The 18,405-nt window shown below is 62.3% G+C and overlaps 1 protein-coding gene across 11 annotated transcripts in view; it reads left to right on the top strand.

Moving 5' to 3' along the window:
• Positions 1 to 18,405, top strand: part of MEF2D (myocyte enhancer factor 2D) — a 61,836-nt gene that overhangs the window by 10,908 nt on the left and 32,523 nt on the right. For 8 of the 11 annotated variants that reach the window (XM_084500562.1, XM_084500569.1, XM_084500566.1 and 5 more), the window contains exon 2: positions 14,023 to 14,092. The exons of 1 other annotated variant lie outside the window; for it this stretch is intronic. The gene's annotated coding sequence lies outside the window, so the exon portion shown is untranslated. Of the gene's footprint in view, positions 1 to 3,734; positions 3,787 to 13,294; positions 13,586 to 14,022; positions 14,093 to 18,405 lie in introns of those variants that run through there. 2 more of the 11 variants (XM_084500564.1, XM_084500565.1) reach the window with 2 other exon arrangements.

Here is an 18,405-nt window from a genome sequence, read left to right as displayed (position 1 = left end):
ATAACGAGGATCAGAGCCTGGGGTTTGGTGGCCTGGAGCTGCCGTGCGTCGTGCCCATCCTGCCTGCTGGTGGCTGTGAATGTTTTGACACCCAGGGCACCCTTGGGTCCGCGTTGCTGCGTGAGCCGTGATCCCGGTGCCGGACAGCGGGTTCGAGCGGCTGAAATGGGGCAGGTTGTTAAAAATCCAGCACTTTCACCTTCTTCCTTGCCAGGAGCGCGCCGAGGGCTCCCCGGGGACCGGTCCCTGCCCTTGAGAAAAGTCTGGGCTGGAGGCGAGCGTGCGCAGGTAGCGAGGAGACAAAGGCGAGGGGGCCGAGCCGCGTGCCCAGGCACCTCACGCACTGCTCTGGTGTGCCACCGAGGGGCTCCGGTCCCCTCCAACTCCTGGGGTGCTCCTCGCCGGCCCCAATCTTTGCTTTTGGGCACCAACTCGGCTAGCAGCGAGCTGGAGGAGCCCCAGCTCCTGGGTTCGAGGCACCGATCAATCACGGAGCAGTCCCCAACCTCGGCGCGCCCGCCCTTCCCACGCGCCCGCGACACGCCGCGGGGAAAACTAGCACCTCTCCGCTCGCTGGCTCCAAAATATCCCCGGCCCCGCGCGGAGCCGCTGCCAAGATCGCTCGCGGAGCCGTCGCTGCCTCTTGGCTTTGCAAGAAATCCGCCGCCTCCCTCGGCGGTGGGGAGGCTGGGAGCCGCGGAGCGCCGAGCCCCTGCGCTTTTTAAAATAGAAGCAGAACAAATGGTTGGAGCAGGATGCTGGTGGCGAAGGCAGCCAAGCCTCTTCCCGCGGCAGCTGGTGGCTGGTATGCTGCTTCTTGCTCCCTTCATCAATCCTCTCGATATAGCTGGCATTTTACTGCAGGGGGAGAGAGGCATCTGTCTTCTGGGGCGGTGCCGGTGCCTCGGGGGGTTGGCGCGCTCCCCGCACGCTCGCGTTGCGCCCGGGTTTTGAGTGGATTGTGGGGACAGCGAGGTCCCCGTGCCACGAGGGAGAAGGGCGTTGGGAGCAGCACGTTTGCTGCAGGCTCGCCGAGGGACTCGGTCCCAAAACAAAACAGCGATGAGCTGGGGCACGGCTGCGAGCCCGCGTGGCCGCGGGTGAGCGCTGGGATGCGTGGCACCGTCCTCATCCTCCTGCAGGGCTTGGTTTCACCTCCACCAGCTCGCCCTCGTGCCTTGGAGAGGTGCTCGGGGCGAGCAGCCCCGCACCGTGCCCTGCGGGGATGGGATTTGCTGCCTCAGGGATGAGGCTGGCTCTAGGAGCAAGGAGGAGAGGCTGAAGGAGCGAGGAGCGTTGGCAGCCCTCTGGTCCTGGCGGTCTCCAAGGCCAGAAGGCGGCCGTGTGTTTCTCCAACAGCATTTTCAGTGCTGCTGGGCGGCAAAAAGCGCTGCTCCAGCTGCACTTGTGCCCGGGAAGGTCGGGAGAGGCTCCCCGCGAGGGAGGACGTTCTTGCCTCGTCCTTTCCAGCAGCGAGGAGCAGGCATGGCGAGCTCGGCATCCGCTCGCGTGACCTTCAGCGCCTTCTGCTTGGCAAGGGAGGAAGGCTGCTTTGCATGCGTCCTCGGGGCGATGCTACACAGGCACAGAGCGAACAGGGGGTCTTTTTGTGATGCAAATGCCGATTTGTTTTTAGCCTGGCGGAGATGAATGCCTCCGGGGCTAAATACGGAGCTCGGGTCACTGCTCAAAGCAACCCTGGTGGCTCAAGGGCTGCGGGGTCAGCCACGGGGGCTGGCGGCTTTGGGGGTTGCTTCCCGTTTGGGGACTGGAACAAAACGGTTCCTCCCCGAGGCCGTACGCCCCTTTTGGGGGCTCTGCCCCCGTCCTGAAGCTGTGCACAAGGAGCAGGATTTTTGCAGAGTCCCATCACTGCTGTGCGCCACCAACTGCCCTGCGCCGTGGCCACATTTCGGCCCCAACACACCGTGATTTTTTTATCCAAGTGTGATTTTTTATTGTGTGGCTCCGTGTCCAGGACCTCGAGCCCCTCGCTGGGCTGCACCCGAGATCTGACACGGGACCAAGGCCGGTTCCTGGGTGCCAGCACGGTGCTGGGTGCCGTGCACCAGAGCAGGGCACCTCGTCCTCGCCTCCCCGCGTGGGCGAGCGCGGCGTGGGGCGCACGGGGCGCGGCGTCCCCGGGGTTTTCGGGCTTCCTCTGGGACCCGCGAGCCCTCGCAGCGCAGGCAGCCCGCGGGTCATGGGCCGTTGGGCGGCGTTCGCGCGGAGCTGTGTTGTGTGTCACCTTATTTTTATTTGCGAGCCTTTTCGGAAAGTTTGCATCACCGCCGGCGCCGCTTCAGTGCCCGGCGGTGGGGTTGGAAGGGGTGCGGGAGGGGAGATGGAAACGTGGCTTAAATCGGTTTGATTTTCCCATCCCTGCGTGGCAGCGGGGGCTTCAGGCTCCTGGCCTTTGGGTGCTGAAGTCCCCGTGGCACCAGTTTGGTTCCTGGCTGGTCGCAGGTCACCTCCAACCCTACAGCTTGCCGGCACCTGCCCAAGGGTTGTTTGGGGCCAAAATCCCTAAGTTTGGAGCTGAGAGCACCCAGGGGTGTCTCCTGGCCCTGCAGAAATGGGGAGCAGCTGCTGGGTTTGCTCTTGGGCGAGCTGGTGGCTCGAGTCCTGATGGGGATGGGGAAGGGGATGGGATGGGATGGGACGGAATCAGGAAGGCCGGGCCTCTCTTCCTGCCAAAACCCAGCTGCTTTTGGCACCCACCGGGTGCTGCAGCGCTGGATGGAGCTGGGGCTGCCCCAAAACAGGGCACTGGGGCCTTGGGACCCCACACCCTGCCCTGCTTTGGGGAGCTTCTGCCGCCCTCTTTGAGCCCTACGGGGTCGGCAGCTCCCCTGTTGCTGCCCCAACAGCACCCAAGGGTCCCGTGCCAGGACCTTTCCGCCTGCCCCTGCTTGCTTTTTTCCCCTAAAAGCATCCCCGGCGCAGCTCGTCCATATTTCAGCCTTCTTCTCCCTCCTCTTCTCGCGCTGAAGTCTATAATGCTGAAATTATGGCATCACCGCCGTTTCCGTGGCAACTCTCGGGGATGTATTTAAAAAAAAAAAAAAAAAAAAAAAAAAAAAGGACCAGAAGCCCTCCGAGGATTATGACTTCACCGAGGGATCAGGCTGGAGGGGAATCTGGGTCAGGCTTTTCTGCCAGCCTGTCCCCGGTAATTCCCGCTGCCGCCGCGGGGCAGAGCCGCCCTCGGCACCTTTGGGTGCCCCCGAGCACCCCGGGGTGGCCGTGACCCGGTCGGGGTGCCCTTGGCTGAGCTCCATGGCCGGGCTGGAGCTGGAAAAAGGGGGACGTGGTGGAGACCCCATGGGGAGGACCCTTACAGGGGGGGCACAAACCTTCCCGTCCCGAACGCCGGAGCCGCGCTCCCCGCCTCCCCACGGCTTGCGCATTGCAAGTTTTCTCTCTCATCCCCCAAAATAAACAGGACTTTTTTTTTTTTTTTTTTTCCCCGTTTTCTTTTCTTTTTTTTTTTTTTTTTTTCCTCCCTTTTTCCACACCCCCAGAGCCGCTGTTGCTGGTGGCAGGAAGCCCAGACTCCGTAGGAACTCAGCAATGCTGCAGATCCAAGCCCCGGCTGCCCTCTCGGTTTCGCAATCCTGGGGAAGGGAGCGGGGTGGGGGGAGGAATAAAATGGGAGGGGATTTTTTTTTTTTTTTTTCTTTCTTTCTTTCTTTTTTTTTTTTTTTTTTTCTTTATTAGAGATTTATAGACTTTCCCACCAGTAGGGACAAGCAGCCTGGTGGAGCTGGGCGGCCAATTTCCTCAGTAAGTTTCCAACACCGGCTTGGGTTCTCCGGCCGCGCGGCGGGCGGTGGCTTTGGGGCATCCTCGGGGGGGACCGAGGTGGGGGCGTCGGGGCAGGGGGCTGTTGCTTTCTCCCCTCCCCTTGAACCCCGCTGAGACCGGAGGGGATCGGCTCAGGTCATCCCGAGCTGTCAAAATCACCAAAATCGGATTGTTGGGTGCGGGTGCCGTCGCCGCGCGGTGCCGAAGCCGTGGCGGGTGGGTTATTTTTGGGGACCGGCAGCATCCGAGCGCTTCCTTGCTCTCCGCGGTGGCTGGACACAGGAGGGTGGTGCTGGGGGGGGCGTTTTGAGCCCTGTCACCGTCCCCAGGCCCTGTTTTGCCCGAGCGGGGCTGGCACAGGCAGGGCGAGAGGGCTGCGGGGCCGGATCCGGCCCGCGGGCAGGGCTCCCACTGGGGAAAAATCCTCCCTTTTACCCAAAGGGTGGGATTGGAGCCCCGGGTGCTCGGGGCCGAGTGTCCAGCGTGCAGTGGGATTGCTGGTTTGAACTGGTGGTCTCGGTGCTGGTTTTTTAATTCCGTTTCGCATCTGGTTTTCTCGAGACGTTTCGGGCAGGGAGGGGACGGGGCCGCGTCGCCGCGAGATGCGATTAGATAAGGGCGAGGAGCCTGCGAACAGAATCCCGGCCGGCTAATTATTTATACCTCCGCCTGCGTCACCAGTAAACAGCTGGAGCCGCTCCAAACATCTTCCTTTGATTTGTTTTGGTAGGGCCCTGGCGGGGGCTGGCGGTCAGATCCCCTCTCGGCCCTCCCCAGATCCCTCCTGGTCGCCTCGCTTCGCCTCCAAATTTTGGGCTGGGTTTTCGAGGTGGCCCCGGCTGGTGGGACGCGGCCGTGGGGCGCTGCCCCCTTTTTTTTTTTTTTTAATTTCCACCCTTTTTTCATTTCGGGGCATGGCCGCCGTTCGGGCGCGTGGCCCGGAGCCCCGGCTCCTCGTGCAGGCGCGCGCGAGGCCGTCGGGCGGCCGCTTCTTGGGAGCTGAAAGTTTCTGGTGTTTGCGGCCGGAGTAGAAAAGCGCCGGGCAAAACAAACAAAGAGCAAACCCCCAACGCGCCGCCGCTTTCTATTTTGGAAGCTCGGTGCCTTGCCTTCGGCCGAGGCAGGCTCCTTCCTGACCTTTGCGAGCGCGCGGGGCTGGCAGTCGCGCCGAGCTCTTTTGAGGCGAGGGCTGACTCCTCGCTCCGCTTTGTGCAGAGCCAAGAAATGAATATTAATCCCTTTCCCCGAAGGAGAGCTGAGTACCTGCTTCCCTGGGGCTCCTCGCAAGGCTCGGGGCCGGGGTGGATAACATCAGCAGTCATTAGGGCCGGCCGGGGCCGGAGCATCGCGGCGCTCGCAGCTGGGATGCAGATGGAAGGGCTGGGTGTGGGAGGGGAGAGATCAAGGGAGCCACCGGCTCCGTTTTAGGGCGCCTTGGGCAGGGCTTTGCGACGCCGCTCGCGATTTTGGTGCGCCGCCGTCCTCCCGGCGTGAGCCTCAGCCCCTAAAAGCCACCCCGAATCCACAGCCCCTTGGTGGAGGCTGCCTTTCGCAGGGGCTGAAATTTGGGGCTCGGATAAACCCTCACCCGTAAAACCCCCCGGCCAGCTGGGTGCTGCGCCCTGCCTTAATCTCTTTAAACTGCCTTTTGCTAATCCTTCATTAGGCTCTCGTTGGGAGCTCGTTATCCAGTTAGGGCTTCGAGCCACGCGGGGCGTTATTTGGTGGAGCCGGGGTGGCACGGCCAGGGCCGAAAGCGCCCCTCCAGGGTTTGGTGGGGGGCGAGGAGGGGCACGAGCAGCACGGGGGCACCCCCTGTCCCCGTGTCCTCGCTGTGGGGCGTCATCGTGGCCATCTCAATTCTTTGGCTCATCCATCGCTCCCCGTGCTGTCGTGGTGCCGTGATGTTAAACACTCCTGGAGTTCGGTTTGGGTGCTCTCAGGGGTATTTTTGGGGGGCTGCAAATCCTTCAAATCCTTCCCCTCAAATCCTCAAATCCTTCCCCTTGCTCCGAGCTTTAAAGAGGGCATCGGGCAGGGGCGCACCGCGGGGCGGATTCCTTCCCTGGGGGAGCAGCCGCCTTCCCGCAGGGAGGCTGGGGCTGGTGCCTGCTGCTCCGTCCCTCTTCCCCATGTCCTGTCCCCAAAATGCTCCGAGCTGGGGTCCGGGAGCTGCGCTGGAGGGGGAGAAGAGCAGAGGGAGAAGAGCAGAGGGGCGGAAAGCGCGCCCGGCCGGATGATGGAGCGGGGCTGAGGAAGCTGCGAGCTGCAAGGCACCGGGAGATGGTCTGCAGAGCGATTGCAGAAAGCAAAACAAAAACCACACACCCACACATTCCCACATGCGCATGCAAACAAGGAAGCGAGCATAAAAGGGATAAGCGAGCAGTCAGAGTTTAGGCTCAGTTTTATCTGGTTGAAAATGAAAAACCATTGCGGCGAGGGAGAGGGCTCCTGGCTTTATTTATTTATTTGTATTATTCCTCCCACCCCTGAAAAAAAAAAAAAACAACATTTGGTGGGATTTCTTTCTCTCCCTGCTTCTCATTTTGTCCTGGAGGTTGAGGAACGTGGCCCTGAAGAGGAGCTTTGGTGGCGAAAACGTCGCCGCCGCTGCCACCGCCTTCCTGCCCGACCTCTGCTGCTGGTGGATCCCAAGGGCACCGTGTCCGCGCGTCCTTGTCCCCACCAGCCGAGCCGAGGGCCCTCTCCTCGCCTCGACGGAAAGCAAAAAGCCCTAAAAATCACAAGAAGAAGCTGGTAATTCGGGCGCTCCCCCCGCCGTGGCGTTTCTTGGCCCGTTTTGCAGCTCGTGCTTTCGGCACGAGCCGGATGAGGGGTCCGGCACCGCCTGGCGTAACGGGGTCTCCACGGGGAACCCCAAATGCTGAAATTCCCAGCGTGTGGATGATCAGCTGGGCTTCGTGTGCCCTTGTGGCCGCCCGTCCCGCTGCGGTGCCCCTCTCCAGGCGATTTCTGCGGGGTCCCGTGAGTGCCTCGCTCCCCTTTTCCTGCGCTTTGCTTAGCGCTGGCTCCCTGCCACCGCCTGCTGCACGATCCTGGAAAGAGGTCGCGGCTTTTCGGTGGTTCTTGGGAACGGAGCTGCCTCTGCAGCTGGGAAAGCAGCGCGGTTTCCAGGCTGATAAAGAAATAGGGCAAATGCAACCCGGTTGGAATTCCTGGGCAGCTTCGCCCCACCGCGGTGCTGGGGGCAGCGGACGGATGGCTCGGGGCGTCCAGGCTGAGATGCTGCCGGGTCCGGGCTGGAAAAAGAAGTCAAACCCCATTCCTGGGGGTTTCTGATCCTTTGCGCTCCTCAAACTTTCCATTTTAGTGCAGTCCCTGGGTGTTTCTGGGCCTTTGCACTCCTAAAACTTTCCATTTTCCTGCGGTTCCTGGGAGCTGCCTTTTTTGCAGCCGGGTTAGGAGCGGGATCACGTTTTTCTCCCACGAAGGAGGGAGCAAACAGGGCCAGGGATGGGTTCCTCCTCCCTCTGAGCCTTCCCGTGCCGAGCAGGGAAAACTCAAAGCGAGAGGAGTATTTTTAAAGCACAAAACTCCCTTCTTCATAAAACAGAGAGGCGGCAAGAGAGCAAAATCCCCTGTTGTAAGGTTTCCAGCCGCCCCGATGTTGTGTCTCTGGCCTCGCAGAGTAATTCTGAGAAAAAACTCGGGATAAATGCGAGCAGAGAGGGCAGGAGGGGAGAGCGAGGGCTCGAGCTGCCGGCCTGGACAGGGCGGCACGGCGCGTGCTGCAGCAGACGACCCTGCCTGGAGATTAGCTCCAAAAAAAAAAAAAAAGTAAAAAAATCCCGAGATTACAAAGCAAACCGACCGCTTTCCACTTGTTTTAATTGGCTCCCGGGCCGGGGAGATTTTTCTCTCCCTCCCTTTCAAATCGGAAAGCTGTGATTTTCGCTGTAAATTACAGGACTTCGAAGCTGGGGCTTTAAGGGGAGGAAAAAAAAGCACCGAGGGTGCCGCGCTGTGAAGCTGAGCTTTGTGCCAGAGACCTCCCAGCTACGACCAGAGGCCACAGAAGACGATTTTTGAGTGCCCAGAGCTCCCGTGGCTCCGGGGGCTGCGTTTTGGTGCTTGGAAGGGGCCGAGGGGGGCGGCCAAGCCCCATTTCCTACGGATCCGTGCTGCTGGGTTGGCTGCTTAACCAAATTACCCAGCGAGATCTTCTGCTTGCTCCGTAGGTGCCCACAAAATCCCCCCTTCTGCTTTCCCCTCGCGGCGACGCGTGGCGGGGGCGGTGTGGGAGTCGGTGACGACGGCACCGAATGCGCCAGCGCCGCGCCTCGACGGCGAGCGGCCTCGGAATCCTTCCTGCAGAGATTTTTTTTCGGATTTCCAGCCCGGGGAAGAAGCAGGTGGAGGCCGGGAGCTGCCGTTGGGGTGGACGTGGGGTGGAGGTGGTGAAACCCCTGTAGGAATTCGTCCTCACCCCGTAGAGTGGATGTGGACGCTCGCCAGCCCCGCTGTGCCGTGGGGATCCCCAGAGCCATTTGGGGGCTTGGACTCACGGTGTGGGTACCCCTGGGGCTGGTTTCCTTCTCCGTGTGGGGGCTGCTGCTTAGCCCCCAGCTTTTCCTGGGGGTCCTGGCTGTTTTTTGGAGGTTCCTGCTATGTTTTGGGGGACGAAGAGGGTCCGGAGTGCGAGCCAGCCTTAGGTGCACCCCTCCGAGGCATCCCGTGCCTCACTGGAGGCTCAACGAAGGATTTTTCCCTGGAGAAGCAGGTTTAAAAACCCCTTTTGGCTCCCAGCGTGGAGCTGAGCTGCGATTTCCCAACCCGGGCGAGCGTGCGGGGGTCCCCGCACCCGGCTCGTGCCCACCCTGCCTCCGTCCTCCTGGTGGTTTGCGAGGTGTCGGGGGACCACCGCAGACGTTGGCCCCCTCCCAGCTCCCCCGCTGCGGCCGGAGGGTGCCGGACACCCTGCCGTGTTTGTCAGGGCTGTCAGGGCCAGCGTGTTTGTTTGGTTTCCATAGGGAGAGCAGGGCTGAGCTGCCCGGGGAGGCTGCGGCCCTACAAAACCTCCCGGGGGGGGCCGGCGGCTGCTGCTGCTGACTCAGGCGACAGCCGAGTGCGGGCGGCGAGGGGTCCGGGCTCCTAATTATCCTCCTTTTTTCCCCATTCTCACTCCCGTTGTCTCCGGTACCTGCCTCTTGCCCCGCCTCACCCGGTGGCCCTGGAGTTTGGACCCGATGAGCCGAGCGGTGCTGGCGGGCGTGGGGTCACCTGGAGCTTGTCCCGTGCATGGGTCCGTGCCCCGTGGATGCGTCCCCTGGTGCGTGGATCCGTGCCCCGTGGATACGCACCCTGGCACCCTGGCTCATTTGGGGGCATTTTGGACGGATCCTTTGCACTTTCACCCTCCCATCCCCATGGTGCAGTGGCTCGGAGCCACACGGCAGCTCCAGCACCACCACGGCTCGTGGTGCAGCGAGCTCCTGGCCGGCCGGCACCATGAGACCGTTCCCAGCGCCTCTTCCCCCTCCCTCCTTCCCTCTCCCTGCAGAGAAAAGCTCGGAGGTGATTTTCTCGTGGCCACAAACACACTGGGCTCGTGTCCCCTGCGTCGGGTGTGGGGTTTTTAGGCCGTGGGGGGAGCGGTCGCAGAGCGGCTGCGCGGGGGCAGGATGGCCAGGGCTGCCCCCGCTGCTGGGGACGTGCCTCGGAGCCGCGCTGCGGGAGCTGGAGCTGGAAATTCGGAGGGAGCAGAGCGGTGCCGGGACTTTGCTTAGCCCCGTGGGCTCCTCAGCCAGCCCGGGCTGCCCGTACCTGGGTGAAAAAATCAGTTTGGTAAAAAAAAAATCAGTAAAAAATCAAAAAATGAAGCTGTGGCTGCTGAGATGGGACCCGGGCACCTGGCGCCCTTTTTGCCCACGCCGGTGGGACAGATGCTGAGCTATGTTTGTTTTTTTTTTTTTTGGGGGGACAGCTGCTTTTGGGGGTGTAGCATGCTTTCAGCTGCCGAAATCTGGAGGCACTGATTTGTGGGGAGCCTTTCTGAGGCTTTTTGCCGGTCTCGTGGGTTAAACCCTGCGGGGGGAAGCCGCCTTTTCCCACATCCCTCCCTCGGGCAGCCGAAGTCCTGGCGTGGGAGATGGGAAAACCCCGATCCCGACCCCCGAAACCTCTGCGGGGCGGCCTTCCCGGGGAGCTGCTCGGTCCTTTGGGTGCAGGGAGGGGAAGGTGCCACCCGTGACGGGGTGCGTGGGTGCTTGGGGCCCCCCGGGATGGTGCCAGCAGGTGGCAATGTGGCCCGAGGCAGCGCAGGGCGAGGGCAGATGCTGAGCATGTGGGGTACGGGGCGCCCCCGTTTGGGTTTGTGGCCAGGAGCCCCCTCTCCCCTCCTCCCCCAGGATGTCCTGATGTGTTTTGGGGCTGTTTCGGGCACCGGGGTGGTGCTGCAGAGGGGGAATTTGCGTTCCCAGCTCTGCTGTTTGCTTTGTGGCCCCCCCCGTGCCTCAGTTTCCCTGCTCGGGGAGGGCCGAGACCCCAGGACCACCCCACACAGGTCCCTCCCTGCAGCCTCAGCGGGTGCCTGGGGATTCCTTGGGGCGCTGTCGCCACCAGGAGGGCTTTTGGGGACAGCTGAGCTCACGGGGCCACCCCAGGTGCAGCCCCCCCCGGGTTACGAGGCGCGTTCCTGCCCCAGCTGTGCCGGGGATGGAGCAGGAGCAGGGCGAGCGCACCGAGCCTCCGAGGAGCCCCCCTCTCATCCCACCTCTGTGTCCCCCCCTCAGGCATCCCTATCCCAACCACGGCACCCCGGGGTGCTCCGGGACCCCCGCCGGTGCCTCTCACCCTGCCGTCCCCCCCCCCCAACCCGCGTCCATCCAGCTGCAGGTTTCGCTTCTGCATCTCCGCCGCCCAAGGGGGAACTCAGCTGGCGAGAGCGAAACTCGGCGGCTGCAACGGTCGCACACGGGCGCACCGCCCCCCCCCTCCCCGGCCCCATCCCCGGCACCCCCCTCCACGTCCCCCAGCTCCTGGCGGGGCCGTGCCGTGAGCTCGGCGACCTCCCCAAGAGCCCGGGGATGGTTTTGGGGTTCGGCGATCGCTGCCTGGAGCTGGGAGCTGCCCCGCTCCGTCCCTGAGCTGGGGGAGCACTGGGGGCACCTCGGGCACCGCGTGGAGGTGTCCTGGGTGCACCTGGGCCGTGGTTTGTCCCCGTGTTGTCCCCGTTCCCGTCCCATCCAGCGTCCCTCACGCCTTCCCCCCGCTGTTCTCCCATCCCCGTTTCCGCGGGCTCCTCGGGTTTAATTTCTTTTCCAGCGGCCGCTGCGGGCTGGAGGCACTGGAGAAAAACAGCAGAAGGTTTGGGGCCAGCAGAAGGTTTGGGGGACGAGCCCCCCGAGTGGGATCGGCCAGTGGCTCAGGGGGAAGTTTGGGTTTGGAGCCCAAATGTTTGCGGCCCCGGCCCGTTGCTAGAGGAAACGTGAAAAAAGGGAAGGAGAGATTGCGGTCGGGCCGCTCTTCCCCTCCGCAATCTGCGCCTCCGTCTTGGCCCCTTGGCATGGAGAAGCCCCAAGGGGGGGCAAAAATGCCCCATGGGCCCCCCCCTCCTTCCCACTGCCCCCCCAGTTCTCAGCCATCCCCGTGGTGGCACGGGGTGCTGGTGGCCCTGAGGATGTGGGCACCCCGTGAGGAGCCGGCCATGGCAGGGCTTTCCTCTGATGGTGGCGGCTTAATTAGCTCAGGATTGATCTAATGAGGGGGCTGGGGCCTCGTTTGTGGGATTTAGGGCCTTCCAGCCCCCTGTGCCAGGCGAGGAAGGTTGTCCTGGCCACCTTCCTCCAGCAGGCCCTCGGGGATAAGAGCTGCGGCGCGAGGCTGGTGGGGCAGCAAGGCTCATTTTGCCCAATTTCGCCTTGTTTTGCCCAATTTCACCTCATTTTGCCTGATTTCGCCTCGTTTTGCCCAATTCCGCCTCGTTTTGCCTCAGGCTGGCTTCCAGCAGCGAGGTGGGACCGATCCTGCTGGGAGGTCGGGGTGTCAGTGCCATGCCTCAGCCCCGTGCTCCTTCTGCCCTCACCACGCGGGGCGAAACCGAAGCTCGGGCTTCCGAACAGGAACAGGTTTTTTTCTTTTTTTTTTTCTTTTTTTTATTTTTTATTTTTTTTGCCTGGTCAGCACTTCTGTGCGGCCGGACACAAAAATCTCCTTCCCTTTCCCCCTTTTCCTCCCCTCATTTCACTCCGAAAAGGGATTTCGCTGCCCTGTGCCGCCTCCACCGCTCCCGTATGTTTGTTTGTTTTTTTTTCCAGCTTAACGCACGGTTTGGAACACCCAATACTTTTTTGCCCTGGGGGGGGGAAATAAAACCCTTTTTGCCACCGTTTGGGGGCAGTGGCCAAGCACTGGTGCTGCCACCTGCGTTAGCAGAGGTGTTTCTGTATTGGTGGGCACGGGCACGGCTCCAGGCTCCAGTGGGCGCACTTGGGGTCCCCGTGGAGTCTCGATGTGACCCCTCCTTATTTTTTTTTGCATTCAGGGGATCAGCTGGCAACCAAAAGCAGCAGCTCGTAGCACAATCCCCGTGTTAGCACATCCTCCACCCAGCTCTCTGCTTGGAGCACGGGGCTCTGCCACGCAGCAGCGCCCTGAGCCTCACCGGGGGGCTGAGGGAAGGAGAAACCCCCTGGGAGAGGGGCTTGGCGCACACACCCGGGGCAGGATGGGGACGGGGACACCTCGCAGCCTGGTGTCGGGGTTTGGGTGCAGCCCCCAGGGTGAGGGTGGTGCCGTGGGCCCGCTGGTGCTCCCCACCCACCCCTTCCCGGGCTGTGGGTGACACCTGGCTCTGCTGCGGTGACACCAGGCCGGGTAGAAAGGGCACAAAGGGCAGGGCGAAGCTCCCGCTGGTTGTCTGTCCGTCCTGCTGCCCGGCGTGGCAGGACACGGCTCTTTTTGGTAACAGGAGACCGAGGGGTGGCCCTCGAGGGTCGTGCTTGGCCAACAGGTTGGTCGGGCTGGGAATTCTTTAATGCAGCAGGTGCAGCAGGGGGAGAGGCCGAACGCGGCATCCCCGGCCCCGCAGCTCTCCCGTTGCGGAGAGGAAGGAGCCAGACCCGTCCGTCTGTCCTGCAGCCCACAGGGCCCCATCCTGCGTGGCGTGGGGACAAAAATGTGGCCGGGAGCTGCTGCGGGGTCACCCCGGGACCCCTCCGTCCGCAGCTCCCCCGTTATTTTTGGGGGGCAGGCGCAGCCCCGGTGCGAGCCGCGCGCTCCTGGGTCCCTCTTTGTTGGGGCTGAATTTTGTAATGCCAGGAAATGAGCTGGCCGTGGGAGGGGGGAGGCGGCCGGGGAGAGGAAGGCTGGTTTTGTGGTCGAAGCGGAGGACGCGGACGCCGGAAAGCCGAGCACAATTCCTTGCTTTGCTTCGCAGGCGCCGGGGGGGGGGAGGCTGCAGCTCGGCTCGGGAGCGCAGGCGCGCGCTGCGCCACCGCCGCCCCGCGTGCGCGCTTCTCCGTGCCTCAGTTTCCCCTCGAAACCTTCCCCTCGCCCGCGGAGCAGAGCTGCTGTCACCTGGAGGACGGTGGCGGCCACACCGGGAAGCCAGCTGGTAAATGAGTGACCAGCACCGGGCTGCGAGCCCGTTTCTGCCCCGCGTGGGTCGTCTCCGTGGCCGGCCTCTGAGTCACGAGTGGGATGAGCTTCGCCGCCGCGTTTCCTCCCGGGCTGCTTCGTTGGGTTCCCCGCCAGGGCCGCCGTCGGCCCAGCTCGTGCGTTTTGTTCCCTGGGGGGGAGCGTCCCGAGCCTGCAGGTCGGTGCCGTTCCTCGGTGGGCACGTGCAAGGCTTTGCAGGGAAACGGGGAAGTCGGTGCCGGAGCCCCGGCGCCGCGCCGCAGCGCCCTGCTCGCGCGGAGCGGCCGCTTGCCCCTGCCCTGGGTTAATGATCACTTGGATTTTATGGTTGCTTTCATTCCCAGGCTCTTCTCGGTTTCTTTTTCTCCCCACTGTCCTTGCACTCATCTCTCACCTTGCTCTTGTCACCCTTTTCCCTCACTTGTGCCCCGTCACACCTCCTGGCACCGACGCCTCTTAGGATCAGGGCTTTCAGCTGCTTCCCCGGGGCTCCGTGCAGGCTGTCCCCGCTCTGGCTGCGGGGTCACCATGGGAGGGGACCCCCCGGCCGTGCCGTGCCCTATTTGCTGCCTCCCTCCCCTCAGCCTCACGGCCGTTCCCTTTTTCCTCTTGCAGCTTGACTGACGAGCGGTGGCCGCAGCTCCTCGGCTGGCAGGATCCGAAGATGCAGGAGTCCGCGTAGCAGGTAGGGGGGACGAAAAAACCCTTTTCCTCCCAGATTTGCTTTCCACGGGACGAGCATCTCCCCCTGGCCCCGTCTTCGCCGGGAGCTCACCTCCAAATTTTTTGCAGCGGGCACCTGAGGGGCTGAGCACCGCGGCCACGCTCCTTGGAGCAGCCTCTTGGGCACACGGCGGCGTGGGTCGGGGCTGGCAGCGCTTCCAGCCCCCGTGGCAGGGAATTTTGTGGGCAAGGCTGTCCCAGGGCAGTCGGCTGGACGAGCCCTGCGGGCAGGAGCCGCTGTTATTTTGTCCCCTCGCCTTCCCCAGGAACGAGGAGGGAGGGAGGGCGTTGCGGTGCGGCTCAGAAAGGGCTCGGTGTCTGCGCGCTCTCCCTTCCTGACCTTCTTTGCCTCTTTATTGCTCTTACGGTAAATGTTTGCATCTCCGCCGGCTGTAACGAGCTTGTGGGAGAGCCGAAGCCGCGTCCCTCGCTCGTGCGGAATCTTTGGTTTCGTGTAATGCATGTTCCCTCTCTGCTCTTCGGATCAATAAAAGGAAAGGTCTTAAAAATAATCCGAGCCCAGCTCCCGAAAGGAGGGGACTCTCTTCCCTTCGCTTAGCAAGCACTTTGGCTGGCTTGAGATGGCTTTTTTAGTGCCGGAGTGGGGGCAGGTGAGCTGTTTGGAGGCTTGGGGCTGGGAGATGGGAAGAGCTTTGCCCATTTCCCTGCAAGGTCGGGGCCAAGGACTTCTCCTGCTGCCGTAAATCCGCGGGGCGAAGCGGTGGATGGTCCTGCTGTATGGGGGCAGGCGAAGCGTCGGGCGATGTTGTCCTGCCGCGTGTGACAGCGACGTGGTGAGCCCGGGGACACGGCACAGGGCTGGGTGAGGACAGGGCTGGCTCCCGAGCACCGTGGTCCTGAGGCACCCCCGGCCCCGCTCAGGATGCCGGGGGGCAGCAGCGGGATCTCTAAAAGCCTTCATTCGTCCCCAAATGCTGCTGGAGGCCGGTGTCTCTGCGTGTTTTACGTCAGCACAAGCGCTCGGGTTTGGGGCTGGAGGCGCCGCTGGAGGTGCAGGCGTTGAGTTTGGATCCAAGGAGGAGCAGCTCAGCAATCCCCGCACCTCCACGGCCGGCACGTGGAGCTGGTGGCTTCCAAAAACACCTCTGGGGGCTGCTTTGAACCTCGTCCCCCCCCCGGCTCACCGAGTGACAGGAGCAGAGGAATCGGCCCAGCCTCGGAGGCGTGCGGCGACCGGCGCCGGGCGCTTTTGTCCCCTCCAAGCCACATCCTTGCATCCCGTGGCGCTCAGTGCCCGTGATCGATGGGCATTTTGTGCCCCAATTTGCTCTGCCCGAGCAGGGCTGATGCAGGAGCTCTTCTTGGGACCGTGACCTTAACGGCATCGACTCCTCCGTGTCCTGAAGACAGTCGCATCGCCGCTCAGGAAATCACGTGCCCGGCACCGCGTGCGCCAGCTGCAGGGGCTGTGCCAGCTTGCTGCCTCTCTCTCTTTATGGGATTTTGCAGCAAAAGGCTGATTTCCCTCTCATGGAGAAGAGACCTGAGGTTGCCGGGCCTGGCGCCACGTTCTTTTTATGAATTTTGGAGGTTTAGTTCTGGTGGACGCCTGGGCTTGCGGCCGCTGGGATCGCACCGTGCCGTAGCCACGAGCAGCCCCTCACCCGCTGGGTTTGGCACGGGGCAGGGGGGCGCTGGAGGAGCTGTAGGGTCTCGCCACAACCCCCCCGGGGGTTTTTGGGATGCCCTTCTCATCCCAAAAGAGAGGAGGAATTGGCAGGGCGATTCCTCCAGCCCTGCACCCTGAGGTCTCCTTTCAGCTCCGGGGGGCTCCGAGCGGGTGCCAAAACCCGCGGGCATCCCGACGCCGGCGGGGAGGGGGCGAAAACCATTTTTGGGGCTGAAATCCTCAACTTTGGGGGCAGAGCCAGCCCCGCCACACCAAACCACTGCCCTGGCCGCGTGGCTCTGACCGGGGGCTGCATCCCCTGCCCTGTCCCCCCCCTGCCCTGCGCCCCGTCCCGCGTTTCCTCCCGGCCGCCAGCGCCCCGCGGACGTGGAAGGGCCGCAGCCAGGCTGTCTCCTGGAAGGCCCCGCTCACTCTTTCCACTGGAGAGTTAAAATTAGCAGCTGCTTTTTTTAAAACAGGCGTCGCTTTAAAAGCCCTGCCAGCCCAACTGGGTTTCCTTTTATTGCCCCCCCCCCCAGCCCGCCGCCACCTCCTCCCCGAGCTCCTTTTTCTCTGGAGTTTTGTTGTTGTTGTGGGGCGGGTGCTGCGCTTTTCTCCCCCTTCTTTATTTTTTTTTAATTTCCCTCCTTTTTTAGTTATTTTTTATTTTTTTCCCCCTTTTTGTCCCTCTCTGGTAATGCGGGGGCAGGGTTTGGAGCCAAACAAACAGCTCGGGGCCCCCCACCCCGATCACCTTCTGGGATTTGCAGCCCTTATCTCTTATCAGCCTCCCCGCTGTGCCTGGGGGGGGGGCTGCTTCCCCTACACCCCCCGTTTGCTCTGGCACGAAGCTCCAGCATCCCGTTAGCCCCACGTACCCACAACTTGGGGTTTTTGGGGTGTGGGGGGGTCCCATATCGGAGAGATCAGCTGCACAGGGAAGGGGAAACTGAGGCACGGGGGGGGAGGATGCGCCTCGCTTATGGGATTGGGATGGGAGAGTTGGGATTTCCCCCAAAAACTGTAGGAAAACTCGCTCCGAGCCCGGCTGCTTGGTTAACACGGCTAAAACCCATCCGGGTGGGGGCCACTTTTGCCCCCCACCCATCACCACAGCCCCCCAGGGGGACGCTGAGCGATGGCACGGGACGGATCCGTCCTTGTCCCCTCTCCACGTGGCTCGGGGAGGATGCCCCGAGGGGGGGGACCCCGCTCACCCCGGGGGCTCGCAGGCGCCGAGGGGACCCCGGGGCCGGTGCTCGGCGGTGGCCGTGGCAGCCCGGATCTGTGAAAGCAAACAGGAAGCCGAGCGGGGAGCAGCCCACCCTATTTACTCGCCCACAGCTCGCTTGTTTACCGGGGGTTCCCCCCTGAGGTCGGTGCTGGGGTTTTTTAACACCTTCCTGCTCGGCCCTGCCCCGGTTCGGGGCCCCCCCAGGGTGGGAAGGGGCCCTTTTTTTGGGGGGGGGACCCAAAATTTGCTTTCCTTCCAGCGCATGTGGAGGAACTCGGGGTAGGGGTTTGGCCCTGCGGGATGCAGGGATGCTTGAGGTTGGCTGGTGTGGCTTCTCCAGGGTTTTTTTTGGGGGGAGAAGGGAGGTGAATTGGGGTCCAAAAGGGGTCGGTGCTGGCGGTGCTGTGCCCAAATTTCCCCAGCTGCTGGGTGTGCAGGAGGAGTGGGGTGAGCTCTCCAGGGATTTTGGCTGGTGGTGCCATCCGAGGGGGCTGAGGGTGACCAACGGAGGTGGAGGGGTCTCAGATGTGGGCTTGCCCCCCAGGAATAAGAAGTCCCGGAGGTGTCCGAGCCTGGGGATTTCCCCTCACCATCTCCTGGTGTGGGGACGCAGGGACCCCAGGGGTTTGGGGACGGACGCCTCTGCCCCTGCGCTTTTTTGGGGTTCCTCATGGCTTTGGGGCCAGGACTGCTCTGATCCCGGATGGACCTGGGTTAGGGCAAATCACCCCGGTAATAATTCTGCTAATTCCAGTAAGGATTTTAAGATCCATTTCTGTGAAAACTCAGGTGCAAAGCCTGTAGGAGGGAGGGTTTTTTAGGACGAGTTTTATTCTTCAGCTCTTTTAGTTCTTTAGCGCGCTGCCCTTGGAAGAGGATCTGGGGAAGGACCAAACCCAGCTCAGAGGCTTCTCCGTGGCCACTGAGATCTTGGTGGCAACAACCATGGGGTGGGTGAGAAACGCCACAATTTGGGCTAAAAACCAACGTTTAGCCAGTGCTGGGGGGGCTCGGTGGGGTCTTCGCTCTGGGTTTGGCACCGTTTGGGGCCGGGGTTTGTGGCCGCGGGTCCCATCCCTGATCTTTGGAAACCAAACCCAGGTCCCGCTACCTGCTCCTGGCCTGCTGGGAGACTGCTTCCCTCCTCCTGCTCTACCTCTTTTTTCTTTTTTTTTAAATTTTATTTTTAAATCCCCTTTCTTAAGCCAAAATTTTGGCTGAAGCGCTTTAACTTCTACCCGCCAACTTGTTCCTCCTGCAAACCACGTGTTTTCTCCCCCCCCACAATTTGGAAGCCTGCAGAGAAAAAAAAAAAAAAAAGCCTTGTGGCCACATTTTTTTTCTCTTTTTTTTCCCCATTTTCCCTTTTCCAAGAGGACTTTCCCCTACTGGGATTCGCCTTCACCCACAA

The sequence above is a fragment of the Aythya ferina genome, assembly GCF_964211825.1.
Source record: "Aythya ferina genome assembly, chromosome: 29".
Classification (NCBI taxonomy): Eukaryota; Metazoa; Chordata; class Aves; order Anseriformes; family Anatidae; genus Aythya; species Aythya ferina.
This window is presented reverse-complemented; position numbering and strand designations above follow the sequence as displayed.